The following is a 13,853-nucleotide window of genomic DNA, read 5'->3' as shown; positions in this document are numbered from 1 at the left end:
TTCGAGGATGAAGGTGTCATTTGTGCTGCTAAATTATAAGCTCGAGGCTTCGTATCGTCTCTGCAGGTTTCGCAGCCGGATCGAGAGCTGCCACTCCTTTTGGAGCCTCACTCTTTCGTAACGGCGCCGGCGGCTAGAAAAGGTAGTTGAAACGGCATTCCGGTGATTCCACTATAGCCGAAAGGGGTCTTGAGAAACATTCCTTGCGTATATCTACAGTACGTAGGCTCAGTCGCGGGTGAAAATAGAAACAATTCATGCAGTTGCATGGCTGTGGTTGAAGTTGCTTGAGTATGCAGTGCACGGTTAGGTCGCATTTCTTTATTCATAGTTTAGCATAGGATGCCAGCTGGCTGGATTTGAAGTCATGATTGCCATTTGGGCGAAGCAGGATAAAATACTTGAAGAACACGTCTTCAGATGTGAACTTCAATTTGCTTATGCGTTGAAAATCGACGCTGTCTTTCAGGCCCATGCAGCTGGCATGTTGAAGCCATGCACAATAGATAGGGTGCAATGACTTTTCATCACGCTATATGGAGAGTACATTTTGTGCGCCTCGTTCCTAAATCTTATTTTTGTCAGCTATCTGGCGCTGAATTTCGAACGAACTCTCTACGGGAAGTTACTCCTCAACTCGTGAGAGAGGTTGTCACTTCCTCGAAGCTCAACTTGGCCATAAGAGAGAGAGGGATATGAAAACCCCGTCATCACGTGACTTCGGCTGATCTCACGATTGTTAACTGAGGCAATGGAAGTCATTGTAACGTTATGTGCCGTTGTATTACAGGTAGGTGGAACTAGTTGCCTCGTCTCAAACCATTTCTCGCTTTCCTGTCTGTCAAGCTAAATTCTGGGATAGTACCGCCCACCAAAGATAAAATCTCGGCGCCCACTATATCCCCGCCTATCTAGTCAAACCCCTCAAGTTCTTTTCTATGTGTCAGCATTCGAGCGAAGGCTGTAGCCCTGTTAGAGACGTTTACCGTGCTTCCACTCTTTGTCGCGGCCTCTCGAGAAGAGTTCTTTAAAGCCTTCTTTGTAGGGACACTTAATTAGGGCGGTACCATCCCAGACCCTTCCTAGCTAGAGAGGAGCATCCGTGAAAGCGAGAAAGGGTCTGACGGCTAGGCTAGTGTACTACGACTTGACGTAGTGCCATAGATTACATCGTCACAATATGTACGTTTCTTTAGAAAAGATATACGTACCGGTATATATGCTTGTATGCTAAATCTAGCTGAAATGTAGTCTACTTGAATTATCCTGGCAGCGCGAGATGAAAGAGGAAACCATTCCCCATTATTTAATTGATAAAGGAATAATGAAAATAAAACAGGTGACCCAAACCTCTCAAAAAGCATGTGCTATATATACATGGTTCACGGATGCTAAAAAAACTTGACCTCGCCGAATTTCTATAGATGTACACTACTTTATTAGCGGATAGCACCCGCCAACAATATTATAATATAATAATATTATGATTCTTCGCACCGACTTGTTTCAAGTGTTTGGAAAGACTCGAGGAAACTTGAGGCCAAAGACTTTTGCTGCAGACATTTACTACTTGATAAACCCGTGTCGAATGAAACGGTGCCGCCGTCCGTTGTCTGATCCTAACTGCACAAGCCTACAAAGATCGTACACATGGGAAAACTACACATGCGCGTTTTCTGCTGGCATTCATGACAACAGCTCCAACGCGATTTCTCTCCGTGCATTTTGGATTTTTGCTTGGAAAATTTTACGTGCGTCACCGTTCATTATCTTACTTCTACAAAGAGAACATAACAGAGCTAGGCAAAGACTTCTGCGAATCGCAGTCATGCCCACCAGGATACACGTGTGTTGGTGAAAACGATTCTTTCTGCTGCTCTATGAAGCCTTCTACTTTCGCTGCTGTTGTAACACCAATAGTTGCTGTTACTTCCGTTGTCGTGGTTACAGCGTTAGTTTTGTGTAATAGGAAAGGGAGACAGTCGTCTGATAAAAACGGCTCTTCGTCACAACCTAGCTTTGTTTGTCCCCGTAATATTGCAGAAGAAATTAGAAGCCAGTATCTGCCAAGAAGACTGAGCAGTTCCATTCGCATGCAAGTAAAGTCGAGTTTGAGTTGGAGCCAATTCAAGCTTGAAAAATGAAATGTTTAAAAGAAATTCTATTTCTGATGAGGTCCACGACAACAAAAACTGTGAAGAAACTGAGGCAGACTGCAGCGGTTATTTCGCAAAGTCTCCCGACGACCGGGGTACTTCGACAGGGGTGCCTTATCAATTTAGGAATCAGGGCTACGGTCATGAGAAAGAGCCAGAGTTTGAAGAAGCAGCTACTCAAACTTTGGTGGCAAGATATTTTCCCGAACACCAGGGCGCGCGCGGGCGAAGCCCGCGCGCGCCCTGGTGGAAGGGTCTCTCAAACGTGATGGCCCAAAAACCAAAGTGTTTTCTGTCGGTTACCCTGACGTCACTATCGCACTTAAGGCCCATTCACACTGGCGACGTAACGTAACGTAACGTAAGACTTCTTCTCATGATTGGTAACTCTCTTTTGTGACATCACTTTCCTTGACCATATTTGGAAGTTACGTTACGTTACGTTACGTTAACTACGCTAGTGTGAATGGGCCTTTAGGCCAATCACTCACACCGGTGCCTTTATAACATCACAGTCATTGTGATGTCATAGTCTTCCGTATTTTGAACAAAATGTACATAAAAGGTGACGTCACAGTATATAGGAACCCCGGATTGTGTTTAAAACTTTTCAAGAAGGAGTAGGCATATTATCAGGGATACTAGACAAACCCAACGTGCTCCTTTACTATGCATGTTCCCTTTATGAACGTTACTGATAAAGCTCATTGCTCTGTGCCCGTTATGTTTGATAGCATTTATCCTTGATAAAGTAGCCTGTATAATATCAGGGATACTAGACAATAGGGATAAGAAACGCGCGCATGACCTATTGTAACGTCATAATACATGCGTGACTCGGCACGCCCCCCTCCACGTCCGTTTGAACTCTCTTAAGTAATTCCCCGATTTCTCGAAATCCAAAAGCTCGAGAGCAAGTGAATAATTTTGGCAAGGTTGCAAAATGTCTTTGCAACATTCTCGAAAGTCGTTTTAAAGCAAAACGATGATGTCCTATAGACGATTTCGACCCGTTTCCCTACAACACCCCATCACCGTGACTTTGTGCAATTGTTGTTACGCGTGCAAAATGTTTACGGTTTCAATGCCCGGACGTTAATGTAAAATCCCGTACAATAGTACTTCTACATAACTCGGGACTGCCCGTATGTTTATGTTCAAAGTCACCATGGATACTGCGTACCAATGCGTACATGTGATGACAGTCGGTGCTTGCAAAATGTTTTGATCACGGGAACGACTTCTCTTCCCGTATCTGCGAGAAGATTTCCACTCGAGCTCCGCTGCATTCAAAATGTTTCTGACAGTTTCCCGTATCTGCGAGGAGATTTCCACTCGAGCTCCGCTGCATGCAAAATGTTTTTGACAGTTTCCCGTATAAAGGAAAAATCGGCACAATTGCGATGCTGGTGCTTCTCTACACCACTATCTAAAGGCAAAAGGGAGCATAAGGGCAATAATACCTGTATTTCTATCCAGCCTGTCCGCGTATTCGCCTACAATCGTTCAAAGATGTCGTGGCGCCGTCGAAGGAGGCTTACGGCGGCTATATATATATATATATATATATGGCCGTACCGCGATATATGCTTTCAATGTCGTTTGAGGTAATTGTTTGAATTGACCTAGCTAAGACCCGAGTCGAGTACAATGCGTGAGAAGAAGAGAAACGCAGGACGCCAACTGTTTGGCGTGAAAGTAAACACCGCCGCGCGTGTGCATGCATGGTTCTACAAACAGGATGTTGTCAATGTGGAAGCGTGTCCTGGGTTGTTTTCCTTTGTCGATCGTCAGTTCGGTGGTGACCATATTGAGCTTGCAAGAGTCGTTCGTCCTTTCTGAGCGTAAAAAAAAACATGTATCTCCGACACCACAAAAAAAGACTGGGTTACTGCACTCCACACCACACACAACATTCACATCAGTCATAATTATATATGACAGGTAAGTCAAATAGATGCCGACTGAAGGAATTGTATTGCCTTTTTCAAAGGAAATGTCATTAGTGCAATAGATACTTTTTTTCTTACCCTATCTCTTGAACATCCTACATGATTTTGCATTAAAAGAAGAACAGCTTCGGGAAAGATGTGGTCGAAGACAAGCATTTGCTAAATTTGCACATCATTCAGTTCGCATACGCAACGTAGTCACTGGTTTCATTTTTACGTTAAGATATGAAGCACTATCGAAATTCATAAAATGAACTTTTTTCTTTCGCACAGTGACAAATAGGTGACTAAGGTATGCCATGAGACTTTCCATCACCGTTGGTTGTAGTGGATCCACCATTCGGCACTTTCCTGTGATTCAATGGATATAAATATGAGTGAACAGTTTATGTCCTTTATGCTTAGCCTAATACACCGACCACTTCTGTTTCGGAAGATGCTAAGGTCACTCCCAGAACTCTAAAGACAGGCGTCTAGCAAAGATACTCGTACGGGGGTTGTATACCTTGTCATGAAAAACCTTTTCTAATATGCCAATATTGTCGTCAATAATTTTACGTACTTCTGCCTCAGTTAATGCTTCCATCCTCATTGTCATAAAAGGTTATTGTAACTTATTACTCTACTGCGATTATTTATATTGTATCATTACCTTTCGTAAATGTATTCATTAGTCAAACACGCTGGGCCACCTGAACTCGCCACGTCATCCACAATATTTTCTCCCGTATCCATGTGATCCAATATGGCTTTAGTGGCCCACTTTCGGATATTGCCAGTGTCGTCCTAAAACAATACTGATTTTGCTGTATAGTAATGCTGTTATCACCTGATCGAAATTGATTATTCTTTGTAAGATGAATGACAATGCGTACTGTGAAAAGGTAACTTCGTTTGTGCCACAATTTGAACAACGAGATGTTATACCATTATAACAAATACACCGCAGTCTGAGCCGTTTCTCTGAAGTGGAAATTGTCCCTAAAAGTGCAAGGTTAACTATGTGCAATGCTCAAAAACAAATGGCGTATGTTGCTAACCCATTTGCTACGTTTTGAACATTTCCATTTTGACGTCATACCACTGGAAGGCGACACCAAGTGCATGAGATCCCTATGCAATAAATACATCGCTTAATAACAACATGTTCGTATTGCTCATTACAATAATAGCAGTTCCCAATGGCTATTGTCAACGTCACCAAGGGGGTCTAAAACATAAACAACTTTCTCTTTCAAAGAAGCAGCCTAAAGAGCAACGTCATGAAATTCGTCTTGAAGATGAACGCTCTTACGCCCAGTAACCAATGATAGGTGTCGTGAAGAGGAATGACAACGTATTCCAGATTGTCTAAGCCGGCCATGTCCTGACATTGTACTATAGTAATTTCTGACGTGAAATGTTGAAGATTACTCGCATAATCCAACGCGAAAGCTGTTCCAAGCATCCACGTTTCAGGACCGCCGAATGCAATGTGTCTACGACAAGCGCAGACGTCGTCTTTTTGCCCTTTGACACTGTGTCATTGCAAACACGTAAAAACGAGTTTATAGCCTTTTGGAATTGTAAATAACGATGAGAACGAACTGTTAATTTAGCTTACGCCATCTGTTAGCCATCCAGTTTTCTGCCAAAGTGTCAGTAAGTCCTTGGTAAAAATGGTGAAGTTGGCTACCGCTCCAATGACACGATCATGTCGATCTTTTGCCAGTTTAGTAACAATTTCCTGTAGTAGCGCTTTTAAGTATGACCTACTTCTATTGTTTTAACGTGCTTGGTTTAGTGTACCTGTACGGATTTTTGGCTTGAGACTGATAGTATGAAGCAGCTTTCTGGCCAGGCGTCGAAATCAACATCACTTTCTCTAATAGCAGTACCCTCTACCATAACATAAGGACAGTTATAAATGGAAAGTGATATCTTTTCAAACCTCATCTGCTGAATTGGAAATTTCAGGTGCCATTTCGGAGCTAACGTCGCTGTTGGAAACAGCGTCTTTGCCAATGATAATGGTCGTGTCACTACAAGAATCCCTTGCTGTAGCATTAACACCATCGGATTCTTCCTCGTCAACGGCGGTACCTGAATTACCCAATGACGCGTTAATAAAATAAGTGAAATATGATTTAACAAACTTTTGCGTCTGTATGTGTGTTCTTCATGTGTATCAATTATTGACGCCGTGCTATCTCCGAAGTACGACGAAGTTTCATGGTGTTCTTCACATTCTATTTATGTATTAAATGTGTACAGTTTAAAGTATGGATCATGGCTACCCATTGATGCATCACAATCTCCATCACGCTGAGCTGTAGGACACATGCTGTCTCTCTCTGTAACAGAGAAGCCGCAATTGTCGTCGGAATCGGCTGTATTGCCTGTGCCCAGCAAACCATTGCCAGAGTCGGGCACATTCTGCAACATGGGTGACAGGTGTCAGTGACAGTGCAATGGGTAGCGTCCAAACACTAACCTTTTGCGGTAATTCCCTTTCTTCGTTGTGTGATGCCATTGCACACGGACCACGACATCTGTCAGTCATTTTGGCACAGCAGTCTCTATGCAATCCATACGAGCACAAGTACGACCGCCGCCTTGTGCACCCTGGAGAGCAGAGGCATTCCCGGGTACGCTTTCTACCTAATAGATTTCAACAGTGAAATGTATCCAATGACATTCCACAAATCTGGATTACCCAAACGTCGTGTAGAAGTCGTTGATCCGAATTTTTTTCTTGCTATTAATTGCCGAGCGTTTTCTTCCGCTGTTGTAATAGATGTTATTTTTGATACTGGTAAAACAGTGGCCAGCTCTTTTTCTCCCCACCGATAAGTCACCGTGTACTCATGTTTCTCCTTTTCGGCTTGCGTAACGATACCACTTAGTACTTCCTCAGTCACTCGTTTGCTTTTACGTTTCCCGCCCGTTGACGGAACAGCTACTTTGATTGTGACTTTGTCACCAATGGCGTACTCGCTTGGTGGATTCCGCTTCAGCTCCTTCGTTATCATCTTCCGTGATGACTTCTCATTTTCGGCACGTGCTCCTTCTCGCAATTTTTCAGCAATATCGGAAAGTGCTGAAAAGTCACCTGTTGTCTCCCGCTGCTCGTTGTCACAAAACGCGCATATCTGGGTCAGTGATCTTTCATTAGGCAATGCATACTGAACGTGTATTCCAACCTCATCTCCGCTAACAACATATTGATCGTCGCATTCTGCATGCATAGTGCGCTGTCGGCCGAAAAAGATTTCATATGGCGTATATTTGCCTAAGTACGCAACGGCGTAGCATCTCTTGAACAACATCAACTTCTTGCTTACCTCCTAAACTTGCGTGTGGAGAAGTATTGTACAAATGTTGGTACACCGGAAGACGATCCGCCCAACATATGCTTGGACCTTCTTCGCGAAAATCATGCAAAATTTTCGACTTCCAAGAGCAATGACTTCGTTCAATCTTGATAGAATATTTAGAAATGTAGACATAGCTCTGAAAGGAAGCAAGACCTTTCCTTGACTTTCTGGGTGATAAGGACGGCTTGTTATGATCTTAGTCTTAAGCTCATTCATCAGTGTCTGCACAGCGCCTTTAAACTCCGTTCCTTGATCACATTGAATGAGCTCAGGTACGCCAAGATCACAGTAAATTTGTAGTAGTTGAGCGGCCACCGCTGACGACGTCTTCCGCGACAAGGGGCGTAGAATGAGATACCGACTGAAAACGTCGATTACCGATAAAACGTATCGGTAGGAAAACCCATCGGGCGATGCGCATGGAGGAAAGCCGATCATATCAACCAAATCAATCTGATTCCTCTTCATAGGTGCCGCTGCTATAATTGGAATTAGAGGTGCTTTATTGGCAAACGTTGTCCTTTGTTGCTGTACACCGATGTAAGTGTAATACATGTAGGTCACAAACGCCAGTTCTTACTGAGTACTCTGTAGAATTTTTCAGCCAATTCAACACCGCTTCTAAAGACACGCCGACGAAAGTGTCGGATATAAGCTGCGGTAGTTTAGGTAGATACAAACCATACGCATTTACTAGCTAAATCATATTTACGCTATGCAAGGCTTTTGATCCGCCTCCTTTTCGAACTGCGTAGTAGTGGCTAATGACTTTGTCCACGTCTCCTGATTTGCACCAAACTTTGCCGCTCTCCGACAGAACGACACGTTCAACGCGGCCAGACGCGTCGCTACCGCTAAGATACTCCGCATTGATTTTACGAAGCTGCAATGGACAGTTTTTCTTCAAGACAATTCTTCGCGCTTTCTTCTGCGCAGCGGACAAATTTCGTGCTGGCTCTCGAACTTCCGCGGGATATTTTAGGTACTTGACAAGACAAACATAAACGTCGTCGTCAACGCAGCTCTCCTTTCGAAAGGTCCTTGCCTATATAAAGAAGGCAAATCAAGAGCACTAAGCCACGTAAAGGCGTTAAGGCGACTTTGTCGGCACGAGACGCTGATGAAGTGCTGGATTTGTCCACACCAATAAGTGGCTCGCGTTCTTCGTTGTAGTAATTGATGACGTCCTCCTATACGACATGTAAAATAGCAATGGAGCGCCTCAAATGCAGCGCATGTGTCTACTTCGTGCTCTTCCCACATAGACTCCGCCTGAAATTCTGGAACACTCCTAGAAATTACCATAAAAGAATCCAACAACGCCCCATTTCGTGACAACTTGCCAGGGCGAGTACGAACGCTGGGAATGCATTGTCACGGATACGGACTGTACGTCTGAATTTGTCGACGGCGACGGCAACGGCGGTGATGACATCTAAGACGAAAAGCGTTCCTCGCACAGCAATACTTAATCGAACACAATGAATTAACTTGCGTAGACCTCGAATAAACTTAAAAAGCTTTGATAATTGCCTTGGGTTAAAGGATTTCAGCCTTGGAAATGAGAAAGAACGGCAACACGAACCCCCCGTACGGGTAATCCCACTGTATATGATAACACGCAACTTTGTTCCTACGCGGGTTGTACCGAGAGAGACAGAGAAGAGACGGATAGGAAACGCAGGTATTTCAGACACGTGCCTTCGTCACGCCCCCTATCGGTATCACATCGCGTTCGCAGAAAGGCTTTGGAGTTGCCTGGAGTTGCCTGGCGAGCACCACGGCTATCGGGTTCCGGTTTCGTGACCGGAACTGATAACCCATAGGGGTGGGACCAAAGCACGCAACCTACAAAAAGGTATGCGGGCAGTGACCAAAGTGAATGACACAAGTCTACTGCTTTAAAGACGATATCGCTTCCAAAAATTACCTATCAATGTGCAGCAATTTCGCCAGTTCGTCACGCGCAAGAGGGCGGGACCCAGCCTGCTAGAAGTGTCATCTTCCAATGTGAGGCGTTTCCCGGCATTCATAGTGTACTGCTTCCACAACAGAGTCACCACTGAAGCATGTTTCACCGCCGTTATTGTTGTTTGAAACTCTTTTAAGCATCAAATTAATGGATGAGGAAGTACAAACGTAATTTGCACTGACATGTGGCTAACTACTATTCTTACTGCATTTAATTAAAAATTTATCGCACAGAAAAATCTAAAAAGATTCTTAAATAAAGAAACAAATAGCAATGGTAATGTAAAAAATTGGCTTATCTCAATTACAGGATTGGTGAATAGACAGAATATCTTTCATACTGCACGATGACAAATAATCTGTACTCATGAATCAAGACGCTACTCTGACAGCGATTCTTCAACACGCTGAAACTTTCGAGAAAGCGTTCCATACCAAATAACAATTAACTTCACCTGGGGTTGGGTAGCTTAAGGTTGCCTACAGGCTAGGGTTACGATTTTGCGTACTGTACGCCCGTTAAGAGAATGTGAAAGTGCTATGACAAAAAAGACTGGCTGCATGCATGCTGAGTGAAGTAAACGGACATTTCGCGAGTTCGGCGATGCTGCGATACCTGTGCACGTAATCGCGCTCTTACCCAAACAGACGTTTTCGAAGAGACGGCGAAAAGGTGTATGAATGAGAGACAGTCATCGGAACAGGTTAACTTCGCTAAAAAACAAGGGAAAGCCTCTGTTGATAGCGCGCGCTACAGTGCATTCCACACATTTGAGGACTAATTGCGACTTCAATAAATGGCCTTTAGATTACTTTTTCTTGATAATAGGTTTTAAATACTTTTATGTGCCAATCTTGTAAATTGTAGCTGATTTTGTTGTTTGTCAACGAAAAGCTGTGATATCTCGCTAACGAAGCAACGGATTCAAAAGAAATTCTCTGGTGTAACTATGAGTACAAAGTGCCTTTGAACTATTTTAGTTGGAAGCGGCTGCGCTGTCGCTTTCCCAAACTCAAACCGTACTGCAGGAAAAAGCTAAGGCTTAAGATCTCCCTATGTAACACTAGGCGTCTTGCGCCGTTCATCACAGATTCTACCAATCACAATCAAAAAACCTACTTTTTACTTAACTCATGCAGAAATTCCAGAGGAATCGATTGGTGCAAAGATATTTGAAATCCGATCTTCTATTCGCGAGTTATTCTGACTTGAAAATGTATCTGTCCCGGATGTAACTTCCAAAGTTGAATAATCTTTTCGAGCAAAGGTTTTTTGCTACACACGTAAACTCGATAAATCGAAAAAGTCGTCTTACTTTTATGTTGCAAATTTCACTATTTTTTATCTCATTTGTGAGGTAATCAATAAACGATAAAATTGACATATAACATGTTACATTTCAAAAACAACGCATTTTTGTGACAAACGGTTTTTTTGGACGACGTAGTCAAACAGTAACGCACCTTTTCGAATGGCAAATACAATAGTTTTCCAAAGTTTATTTACAAAAAGATTTTTAAAAATTACAAGAATTGGACTAAAAAATACAACTATGCTATACCCTCCTTTTCAATTGCCGAGCCACTTAACATAAAATAGAAAAAAGACATTTGAAGAAGATTTCTAAAAATTCGTGCATAAAACTTACCCAATTTGTGCACAGTTCGCAAACGGAAACCAGACATCTTTGGTAATCTTCTATGCATCATTAGAAGAGCGTAAGAGATCAGAAAGCATATGTCAGCGGATAAGTCAGGCTCATCCCACGTCCGGTTCCTGGCGCGCTTAGAAAGGACGATTTACGGGCGAAATCGCGGGCGCTAGACGAGTGTAAGGAATGACAGAAGCAGCGAAACAGTCAAGCAGAGGCTGCTGCGCGCAATAAACGCCGCATGACGGGTTCCCGCCCATGAGTTCGCGAACATAGCGAAGAAGGAACTAAACTAACCGACTTACACGGTGTGGTGAAAGACATTCTACGTTGAAGAGGAGCGATTCAAGACTATTGTAGCGAAAAAGACAGTGTGGGTGAGTCGGACCGATAGCGCACGCAGACGAAACAGTTTGCAGGCAGTGGTGAATGCGTTCTCTTGCGTACTTGCTAACGCATATAAATCTGTAGCATTGATACCATATGCAGTTGCGTGCGCACGCCTTTTTGATATTAAGAATCAATTACGACCATAAACATTTTGCAGGCACCACAATTGTTATGATCGTTCTAGAGGTTTTCAGAACCACAAAGTTCATTCAAATTGTTGACAATATACCTCAAAGTGCAACTGTATTGCCCAAAATCATTACTGGTTTCTAACCGTCAAAATCGAGACGATTTTCTGCTAAGCACCTCTATTGGCAAATTGCAAAATTGCCTTTAATCTGGTGATTAGGAATGACAGACGATCTTGGGCAGGACAGTTGCACTTTGACGTTTATAGTCTAATATTCGAATAGACTTTGGGGATCTAAAATCCTTTCAAACAATCATAACAACTGCAAAAGGCGCGTGCTGAAGAAAAACGGGCCAAAATCGTCGTAAGCAGCCTCGTTTGATAAAAACGACAAAAGGAAATTAATTCGTAGTCAGTTCCAAACCTTGCCAAAATATTAGAAGGCTCTGCAGCTTTCAGATTTGGAGATATCGATAATTATTTGACAGAGGTCCAAGCTGGTGAAGGGGCGTGGCGTGTCACGCATCATGCGTCACAATGTACACTGCCATGCGTGCGTTTCTTATCCCTATTGTCTAGTATCCCTGATATTATACAGGCTACTTTATCAAGGATAAATGCTATCAAACATAACGGGCACAGAGCAATGAGCTTTATCAGTAACGTTCATAAAGGGAACATGCATAGTAAAGGAGCACGTTGGGTTTGTCGTGCTGCGAGCGCAGCTCGCAGCACGCAAACCCAACTGCGAGCTGATAATGGGCCTCGTGACACGATCACCCAAAAAGGCAGAGGTTAGGGTTAGGAGGGGTATATAGCTCTGTGTCGCCCTTACATAAGAAGTCAAATTTTAGGCTTTTGCGAAAAATAAAGATGGCCGACTCACGTAGTTAGGCAGTGCGATGCAAAGTATGCAAATAGGCTTTACTGGAATAAGAATATGCTGAGTGTGTTCGGGGATCCCATGATTGCTACGAAAGGCCATCATTATCTAGTCAAAAACGGCCCGAATCGACTCAGCCTCAAGCGATTCAGGTTCAGAGAAGAGCAACCAAACTATATACGTGGCGAGTCCCGAAAATTAAAACTCGGCACCGAAGCTGTTGATGAGGAACTTTCACCGGATCTGGTGCTCTCGAGAAAAAGTGTCATACTGCTATTAGTGAAGTTTACGTGAAGTCCTTCAGAGATGCATGGAGGTGAGTCGCGGAGCGAAACTTATAAAACTGAAAATGCAAAAGAAACGACTTTATATGTGTCTTCCCATCTACACGATGCTAATAGGGATAGGATGGCCGATCAGTCAGTTCCTGAGGAGTGCATAGCGAAAACGGCAGTAGACGTCATCTAGACGATTTCATCAGCGATTTCACCACTTTACATCGATTCATCAAGTGAGTCTTGTAATCGCCACTAATGGGACTTGAACCCATATTATATCAGATTTTAAGTCTGACGTGTCTACCTATTCCACCACAGTGGCCAACTAAGCATAATTATTTAGTGAGAGAGAGATTCGAACTCTCGACCGTTTTTACGGACTCCGTTTACAGCGGAGCGCATTAACCTCTCTGCCATCTCACTTACTAGCAAGATTGGATTTGAACCAATTACCCTTCCATTATCAATGGAAATCTCAACCAATTAAGCTGCTTGCTATAGGGGTTAAATAGTACTAGACTGAGTTGGACTCGAACCAACTTTCTTATTGTTATGAGCAACATGCTTTACCAAATAAGCTATCAGCCTTATTTTCATTCAGGAGATACTGGAATCGAACCAATGCTAATAACTTTGAAGGCTACTGGCCTACCATTAACCGAATCTCCTTAAATATTACTCTACAAATCAGAATCGAACTGATATTCTTTTGGTTAACAGCCAAAAGCTTTACCATTAAGCTATTGTAGAGGACAATAGGAGTGTGGGAATCGAACCCACATTGTCGGGTCCAAGGTCCAATGCTTTACCATTAAGCTAACTCCCAAATTTATTTAGTGGGGTTATTCCTTTTATTATACTGGTCTTTCAATAAAAATAAAAATAGTCAGATTTCAAAAAAACAATAAATAGGTGCAGCGACTAAACATTGAATGATTATATCCGATGGAGATAAAATGGCTCCTATCATCAGACTTGCTATAATTATTGTAGGTCTTATCCATCAGTGTTTAATTATAAAACGTGAGGGCATAAAAGAAGGAGCAAATCATAATAAAGTTATTATAATACCCATACATACGATT

At 42.9% G+C, this 13,853-nt stretch overlaps 3 non-coding genes across 3 annotated transcripts; all 3 read right to left on the bottom strand.

Moving 5' to 3' along the window:
* Positions 1 to 13,015: 13,015 nt before the first annotated feature.
* Trnal-uaa (transfer RNA leucine (anticodon UAA)) lies at positions 13,016 to 13,090 on the bottom strand. Its single transcript has one exon. It is a non-coding gene; the product is annotated as a tRNA-Leu (tRNA).
* An 18-nt stretch (positions 13,091 to 13,108) lies between these two features.
* Positions 13,109 to 13,191, bottom strand: Trnay-gua (transfer RNA tyrosine (anticodon GUA)). The gene has a single exon. It is a non-coding gene; the product is annotated as a tRNA-Tyr (tRNA).
* Positions 13,192 to 13,446: 255 nt separating this feature from the next.
* Positions 13,447 to 13,518, bottom strand: Trnan-guu (transfer RNA asparagine (anticodon GUU)). Its single transcript has one exon. It is a non-coding gene; the product is annotated as a tRNA-Asn (tRNA).
* Between the last annotated feature and the right edge of the window lie 335 nt (positions 13,519 to 13,853).

Source organism: Oscarella lobularis, chromosome 20 (genome assembly GCF_947507565.1).
Source record: "Oscarella lobularis chromosome 20, ooOscLobu1.1, whole genome shotgun sequence".
NCBI classification, from domain to species: Eukaryota; Metazoa; Porifera; class Homoscleromorpha; order Homosclerophorida; family Oscarellidae; genus Oscarella; species Oscarella lobularis.
This window is presented reverse-complemented; position numbering and strand designations above follow the sequence as displayed.